The following is a 9276-nucleotide window of genomic DNA, read 5'->3' as shown; positions in this document are numbered from 1 at the left end:
ATTTAGTTCATCTTTTTTTGGTCATTGAACCACACTCAAAATATGAGTGGATGTAAAGTGAGAGAGTTTGGCTCTTAAAGGGATAGTTCACCCAAAAATGAAAATTCAATCATTTTCTCACCCGCAAGTTGCTCCAACCCTTTATACATTTCTTTGTTTTGATGAACACAAAGAAATATATTTGGAAGAATGTTTGTAACCAAACAGTTCTGTGGCACTATTGACTATCAGAGTAGGGGAAAAAATACTATCCAGGTCAAAGGGGCCCCAGAACTGTATTTATATATACAGAACCCTCCACAATTATTAGCACCCCTGGTTAAAATGTTCTTGGTATTTTAAGAAATGTGTTTTTTTAAACAATATAGAACCACAATGCAAAAAAATAAAATAATCCATCCTTTAATTGAAGTAAAATTATTCAGTGAAAAAACCCCTGCATTAAGATGATTATTTTTTACATTAAATCATGTTTGCTATAATTATTGGCACCCCTGATGTTAATTCATCCAAGATTGGAGAAAACAGAGAGAGGGATCTTTGACCATTCCTCTTTGAACACTCTTTCTAGATCATCCAGAGTCCTGGGTCCTCTCTTATGCACTCTCCTCATCAGCTCACCCCACAGGTTTTAACCAATTGCCAAAAAAGCCCCATTTTACACTCATCTGGCCCAATTAGCCATAATAAATAATGTACTTTAGTTAGATTTTTTAATTAAACAACTAAACACTTTATTTTTTAAGTGAATTTGGCGGTTTAAGTAATTGCAATGTAAATTATATGAAACCGACTTAAAATGCTGCGTAATATGTAGTTAAATACATTAAAATGATAAAAAAAATATGGCAAAGATTAACACGGGTGTGTAATAAATCCTAAATTTGAAATCAGATTAATATTAATTGAGATTTTGTGTGGCCGTTATGTCTCAATAGCGGCTCAGCTCAAGTGTCAGTTACTACCGGAGGTGTCACAACATATGCCATCATGTTCCGCGACAGTGTCAGTCTTCCGCGGTAATGTAACGTTACAGTGACACCTACCTATAGCACTATCTACTGTCAAGTGTTTTAAGTGTCACTATCCAATGATACATGCCAATGACAACGGGATGTACCACTAAGCATAGTGACATGTGTCAATGGCTTCTGTGCATCAGATGCCATGTCAAGGAATGTCAAAAACGCAACTGAAAAAATGCCCCAAAACATGCAAGAAACTATATTGGCTTCTGCCCGCTCTTTGGGAATAACCCACTCAAGTTTGGTTGGTAAATCTTAGAATCTCTGCTTTCAGGTTAATCTACTCTCCACAGTGTCATTACAGTAGTAAGTTAATAGAGAGTGTTAAACAAACCCGTTTCTTCATAGCAACGGCCTGCTACAGCGCCTCTAATGGACAACTTTAGAGACGATTTTATCAATATTTTGATTTCAAATAGTTGTATCTCTATTCCAACAAACCATACATCAATGGAGATATGTATAATGCAGATAATATAAATTTCAAAAACGTTTGTACATTTTCAAAAATGTAATTATGGGTGGTTTTGTGGTCCAGGGTCACAAATGGCTTCAAGAGATAGTTTATCATCATTTATTCCTTCAAAGGAACCTGGACAAAAAAGAAGTTTGAGAAATGTCTCTGTGGTTTTCTGTCCATACTGTACATACAGTGGAAGTGAATGGTTGCCAGAGTTGTTCGGTTACAAACATTTTTTTCAAAATATTTTCTTTTGTGTTTTGCAGAAGAAAGAAAGTCATAAAGATATCCAGTAGTTGTTTCATTCCAATGATGTGGACTTTGTAGATGTGTTTTGTATCTTTGGGTCACTGTTCTTGCACACAAGGGATGTAGCACACAAGTCACATATCCATTTGTGGCTCAACTATTCTAAAGATAATTCAGCCTTGAATCTATGTTTTGCTGTTAGTAATTAGGTTGTATATTTGAAATGGCAAGATAAAACACACGTGGCTATGCTGAATGCCTGAAGGCTGTTTTTTCACTTGAATGCTGATTCATATTAGGACAGTGTTTGGAATGTGGCCTGGATTTGGATGTAGCTTTGATTCTGATGATTGGGGATGAGTTTATCACAAAGAGCAGGAACTGTTTCCTGTTACTGGCAAGAAAGACTCGATGCAAAATCTGAACTCTGCTTTATATTTGGAAGAAGCAATTACAAATTGGTTTAATACTGCCCTCAAGATGAAAAAAAGATGATGATTTTGTATTACAATAAGAGCGGATAATTCATGTTTGCCAAGTTTTTGATTGAGCCAGGATGGCTTAAGTGAAGCCAACTCATGTACAAAATTGAAAGCAATATATCTGCAAGCCAAGACAGCCGAGTGTTGTTTAGCATTCAGTCCCTCTCTAAAGTATAGTTACCATTTATTGGCTCTCACATCGCAGGTTCTGACTCACAGGAAGCAGAGCAGATTAATTTTACCCAAATTTCAGTCAATGAAGTCATCCGGTGGAGACACCTGTCTCCACCGGAAAAAGAGCGGGACTCGTAGACCTTCTATTAAAACAAAGAGAGTCATCACAGAATCTGTGAAGTTTAGATAATATAATGTTAACATAGGTTAATGATAAAAATAAGAAAAGCGTCTCTAAGGACAAATGTGCCATCTGTTTGCAACATGTGTGAGTGTGTCCTTTGTCACCCCTGCACAAAGGCAGGACAGCACTTTTTTTCCCTGTCTTCCTCTCTCTTCAGCTCTCTCACCCTCTTCTTCAGTTGTTTTATTAAATTGTTATTTTAACTCTTCAGAAACTCACTCAAGTATTATCAATGGCTTTGAAAAATGTATTGTCATGCCACTATCTTAAGATCATATGCATAGCCAAATACTACCACCCACTTTATCTCAGTAACCGCCTTAACAGTTTTGCTCGCTGAATAAATCATGGGTGAAAAGCACACCTTTGACCAGGGTTTGTGGAGAATGACATGATTTACCAAACTTTGAGTGATTCTGCATCCATGTCAATAGGTGCGGGGGTAACATTCAAATAAAACATTAAAATAAGCTTAGTAGACCTCTAAATCAATTCATTTGATAGCACTAAACTGTTGAATTTTTAAATACGTGGTAAGATATGTTGAGGAAATAGTTATTGAAATGTAAAAAATTACAGTTGTGTTCAAAATTATTCAACCCCCACTGAAATTGATTGTTTTGGTCGGTTTGACATTGATTATGATCATTCAGTCATCCTGCTTACAATTAAATCAAAGAGGCACGTGTAGGTCAGACAAATATAACATAACCACAAATGTCTTTTCTGAGCTCACATCATTATCAGTTTTATTCAACCCCCAAGTGACATTCAATCTTAGTACTTAGTACAACATCCTTTTACAGTTATAGCAGCTTTTAAACGTGAAGCATAGCTTGACACAAGTGTCTTGCAGCGATCTACGGGTATCTTCGTCCATTCATCATGGGCAAAAGCCTCCAGTTCAGTCACATTCTTTGGCTTGCGCACTGCAACTGCTTTTTTAAGTCCCACCAGAGGTTCTCAATCGGATTTAAGTCTGGTGACTGCGATGGTCACTTCAAAATGTTCCAGCCTTTAATCTGCAACCATGCTCTAGTGGACTCTGAGGTATGCTTGGGATCATTGTCCTGTTGAAAGGTCCAACGTCTTCCAAGCCTCAGGTTTGTGACGGACTGCATCACATTGTCATCCAATATCTCCTGGTACTGAAGAGAATTCATGGTACCTTGCACACGCTGAAGCTTCCCAGTACCTGCAGAAGCAAAACAGCCCCAATGCATGATTGACCCCCCTCCATGCTTCACAGTAGGCAAGGTGTTCTTTTCTACATAGGCCTTGTTCTTCCTCCTCCAAACATAGCGTTGATCCATGGGCCCAAACAGTTCTAATTTTGTTTCATCAGTCCACAGAACACTATCCCAAAACTTCTGTGGTTTGTCCACATGACTTTTGGCATACTGCAGTCGACTCTTCTTATTCTTTGGGGACAGCAAGGGGGTGCGCCTGGGAGTTCTGGCATGGAGGCCTTCATTACGCAGGGTGCGCCGTGAAGCAGAAACTTCAGTACCCACATCTGACAAATCTTTTCTCAGATCCTCAGCAGTCACACGGGGACTTTTCTCCACTCTACGCTTCAGGTAGCGCACAGCAGTCGAAGTCAGCATCTTCTTTCTGCCACGACCAGGTAGCGTTTCAACAGTGCCCTTTGCCTTGAATTTGTGAATGATGCTTCCTATGGTGTCTCTTGGTATGTTTAACATCTTTGCAATCTTCTTATAGCCATTGCACTTCCTGTGAAGAGTAATCACCTGTTCTCTTGTCTTCCTGGACCATTCTCTTGACCTCACCATGTTTGTAACCACACCAGTAAATGTCTAGAAGGAGCTGAGTATCACAGTCATTTTAAAGCTGCCTAATTGGTGCTTATTAGGCTTTATTGCTGCTCCCTGATATCCACAGGTGTTTTCAATACCTGATTGAAAACACTTCATTGAACCTCTGTTCTTCAGAGTGGTAGTCTTTAAGGGGTTGAATAATTATGTCAATGAAGAATTCACAAAAGAAACATTTACTACTGTATTACAAAACTAATTGATGTCATTTTAGTTGCATATGGTTCTTTAAGAAGTCCTTGGAGGATTTCATTCTGAATACAATTACAAATGTACACTAAATTCCCTAAAACCATTTACAGCATTGGGGGTTGAATAATTTTGAACACAACTGTATAAATACAAACTTTTGCAACATACTGTAGAAAGTTGGTTGTCTGCATGTAACTTCTGACAGCAGAATGTATACTGCACATCGTCATAAATATTTTCAGGCGTTCATATTTGCAACACCTCAGCTGAAGTGTCCATCGTGGAGCAGTTGGCATCTTTGTATTTTTCTGGCAGCCTCCTGAGGGAAGACCACTAGCTACGATCCATCTGTCTCAAGTGCCAGAACTTGCAGGGTCCCTCAGCCTGGTTTGGCCCTGCTGAGTTTACAGTTTCGGGGAGTGTTGTCAAGTCTCAGTGTCACGCTGCTACTGAATCATGAAGGCATTTCACACTTAAGAAAAATGTGTGGAGCCGGAGCATTTCTTTGAGGATGCTAAAGACAGATTGAATGGTTGTACCCATACATGATGACATGACGGTTCCTAACCTGTATCTTGTGAAGCACTTAACAGAGTCTTAGTAGAGATTACAGTAGCTTCTAAGGTAGCAGATATCAGATTCTCCTTAATTGTTTGGTGAGAGCGTAATGAGTGCCGATGTGTTTCACTTACTGTATACTGTAAAAGGGGCTATTTGGTTTCTGTTTGTGATTATTTTACTACTTTCTTTCTTTGTTATGATGTAAGAAGAGGCCCTAAATAATTAAAAAAAGTTATGATAAATGCAATGACTGATAAAAATGATTTAGTAAACCTTTCTTTATTAGTTTGACTCCTGGTTTAAGATTTGACTACAGCCTTTCCATTCTGCTGTGGATTTGCATAAATATAACGTTTTTTTGTACAAAACGCTGTACAGTACATCAGTAGTTTAAAAATAATCTTATTCACAGAGCTCCCCTGCCTTTAAAGGAATGGTTCACCCAAAAATTTAATTCTGTCATCATTTACTAACCTTCAAGTTGTTCTAAACCTATATCCTCGCTGTCGGGCCTAAACCTCCTATGTCCAAATTTAGTCAATTTCATATTTTTTCACAAATCGATGCTATTGGTCAGTTCCCATGTGGGTCTGTTATTTTTACAAATTATTAACCAATCTAAAGTGTTGAACATAGCTTGAGAGCAAACCTCTTAATTCCATTGGACACTTCAATTGTCTGAGAAGTCTCGTAACTCCGAGTGTTCTTCACTCCTCGGGAGCCTCTCGGCATTACGTCTCCTGATTGAAAGACGGATAACTCTGTCTATTTTTTAGACAATAAGGACTGAAAATATTTAGGTTAGATACATTTGAGTAGGCCTGTTTTTCTATAAATCGATAGCTGCAATGCTTCAGTGCAGAAGGAAGCCTGTGAGCCACGAAGGTAAATTTGCGAGCAGATTAGGCTAATTTCCGCCTATTAGACAGCCTAGTCAACTCATCGTGTTTTGTTTTGCATCACTTATAGTTCTTAAACCTTTAAAATAGAGTTTAGGAAGATGTATGTAACCACAGTCGTTAGCTTTGGTTAACTATTGAAGCCTTTTCTCTTGTAAAGAGTCTTAACGTGACCGCCGACTTTATTTGCGTGCATTTAAATTTCCGCCTATATTAGACACCCTAGTCAGTTTATCGTTTTATTTGGATATTGCATCACTCATAGCTCTAACGTTTAAAATAGAGATAGGAAGATGTATGTTACCACGTTCATTAGCTTTCATTAGCTCTTGAAGCCCCGTCATCTCTTGTCAAAAGGCTCAACGCGACCGCAGGCTTTAATGAACACTGGTGGCAGCAGCGACCGTTTGTGTCCGTACCATTCATATCAATCACAACGTAATCTCGTGTCTCCCTGCTCCCAAGTCATAAACCTTTTATCTCCGATTAAACATGGTTTTGGGGAAATGTTTTGTTAATGCTGGTACACAACAGTATATGATAGCAATATAACAACTTTAATGATACAATGTTTAATAATTAAAAAAATATGCAGTTTTTTTATTCCCTGAAAAATGATGGTTTTGGAGATGCGAGGATTCCGTCCGACAGCGTCGATATAAATGTCTTTGTTCTTATGAACACACATAAAGATATTTGAAAGAATGCTTATAGAACTATTTTGCGCCGACGTCACGCTTACGTCAAGGCATTAGCTGGAGGCAAAACAAAGGGAAAACTGGAGGCCGCCAATACTAGCACAGATTCGGCTACATAAGGAGTTTAAAATATCTTCTTGTGTTGTTTAGTGCCACGATCGACAGAATACAGTCTCCAATTTAATATTTTAACACATACCTCCTGCCATTGCCAAACAAAAACAATGAAGACAGCTGTATTTAAACACAATAAACCGGGCAGACTGAACAGAAACGATCATCAAAAATTATTGCGTTTCACTTTATAACCCTTAAGATTAAAAAAATGAAATCAGAAACTGGGGAACAAGGTTATTTTTCACATAGTTAGTTACTGAACTAGCAGTAAACTATCGGCCAGAAACTAAACATAAAGGAAACTGTTTGTCATCTCTTCTTTAGTTGTCACATGTGCATTAGTATAACGGGAGAGGGACAGTGAGAAGGCTCATGTTGTGTCAGGTTTGTGTTCAAGTAAATGCATTTGCTATCGTTTGCCTCTGTTAGTACACGCCGTCATTTATAGATGTATATGCTCTTAGTTTATCTTTACTATAAACGCTTGGTTTCTCTGTCTGGTAAGTGTAGATGTAATTCCACAACTGGAGGTAATCCTGTCAGTTCGTCCCTGGATCCATTGAGTGAGCATGTACAGGTTGACCAGGTTCCTTGCATTAAAGTTAACTTTTTCAAAAGCAATCATGGTCCTAGTTAAAATTGAATCAGAATTTTTTCTAATCATTGTCAAAAAAGCAAGCAAACAATACGTGCTACCCAGAATGTGCCTGCGGTCAGGTGGATCTTTCTCCATCCACCTAATATCTGGCCACAAAAATGCGTCACAATGTTTACTAACAGAAAAGGCGTCTATAACAAAACAGTTATTGGACCCCATTGACTACGATAGTAGGAAACATTCCTTTGTGAGATATTTTTTTGTTCTGTTGAACATAAAATATGATGATGATATTTTGAAGAATGTAGGACAGCAAACAGTTCTGGGGCACTTTTGAACAAAAATTTACATCCCATCCAGTCTCATCTTACATTTACATTTAAGCATTTAGCAGACGCTTTTATCCAAAGCGACTTACAAGAGGTGAGGAAGAAAGGAAGCGTTAAATCATAGAGGTAGCAATACGTGTTATAAAGAGTTGCCAGGGGCCTCATGTATCAATGCTGTGTACGTACAAAAACGTTGCGTACGGCAGCTTGGATGTACTAACAGTGAAATTAACGTGAGAATGTGCTTTACAGCTTTGCCCGTATGCAATGTTTAAGAATGAATTCAACGCAAGTCTTTGTACATGAGACCCCCAGTTACACAAAGCAAGACAATACATTTTGGGAGAGAAAAAAAATTATTTATCTAAGAAGAAAGTAGCATGTTCCTGTTAGGTGTTGCTGAAAAAGATTAGTTTTTAGTTGCTTCTTGAAGGATGTGAGGGATGTAGCTGATCAGATCGAACTATGAAGATTGTTCCAACATCCAGGTATAGCAAAGGAGAATGAAACTTGGCTGTCGCTGTAAGAATCTGCTTGTGTGTTGATTGACAGGACCGACTCTTTCCAAACTTATGTTCATTTCTCTTTACTTTCTTGTATTTGCTTTTGATTAATTTGCTTATACTCCACTGTGAGCTAATATATACATTCATCAAGATGTTTGCAACAACCAGAAGACGGCTGGGCACTTACTAGGCTACTAACACAGTTTATTCCCCTGTGCTTTATAATGCATTAAAACAGGGCTGCTGTACAATATATTAGCCCACAGTTATTATTCCTCTGGCTCTTGGTAACACAGGCTCACTTTCTCATCATAAGTCAGCCATTCTTACTACCCTAAATTTTAGAAAGCGTGGGCGATTGCAAATATGACAGAATACCAGAGGACCCCATTAAGATCAGATATTATGTCCCTGGGAGTAATGGCAGGAGAGAGGGTGAGTTATGAACACACTCCTTGTACACATTCATAAGATAAGTGGACCCTTGGGCAGCTCTGAGTGAGCAGCCGCAGGATTGATGTTTTAGAAGTATTTATACCACTGATGCCTTGTAAACATTTTTGGGCACGATTTCAAGTAAGAAAAGAAGTACCTGCTGTGAAGAAGTGGGGAGATTTCCTCTGATGAAGTCTAACCACACAGTACTCTGTTCACCCAAAAATCCCCAACATCACAACATTTCAAACCACCATAACCAAGATTAGAATGTTAGCAAGCTCAATTACAAATCTCAGCGGTTGATTTCTTCACAAGGCATTAAACAGATGTTCAGGCGGTGTTTTAGAGCGAGTGCTGTGTGTTACCTTGCACATCGCTGAATCACTTTCACACTCAAGTACTCCAGATGGAGAATAACACTCACAATCACACATGGCAACATTTTTGCGCTCAAAACTGTGATCTGAAATCCACATGTACAATCTAATAAATATTGATATATATTTATTTCCCAGAATGTTCCACTGCC

This window comes from Triplophysa dalaica, chromosome 1, assembly GCF_015846415.1.
Source record: "Triplophysa dalaica isolate WHDGS20190420 chromosome 1, ASM1584641v1, whole genome shotgun sequence".
NCBI lineage: Eukaryota > Metazoa > Chordata > Actinopteri > Cypriniformes > Nemacheilidae > Triplophysa > Triplophysa dalaica.
Note: the sequence above shows the minus strand (reverse complement) of the source record.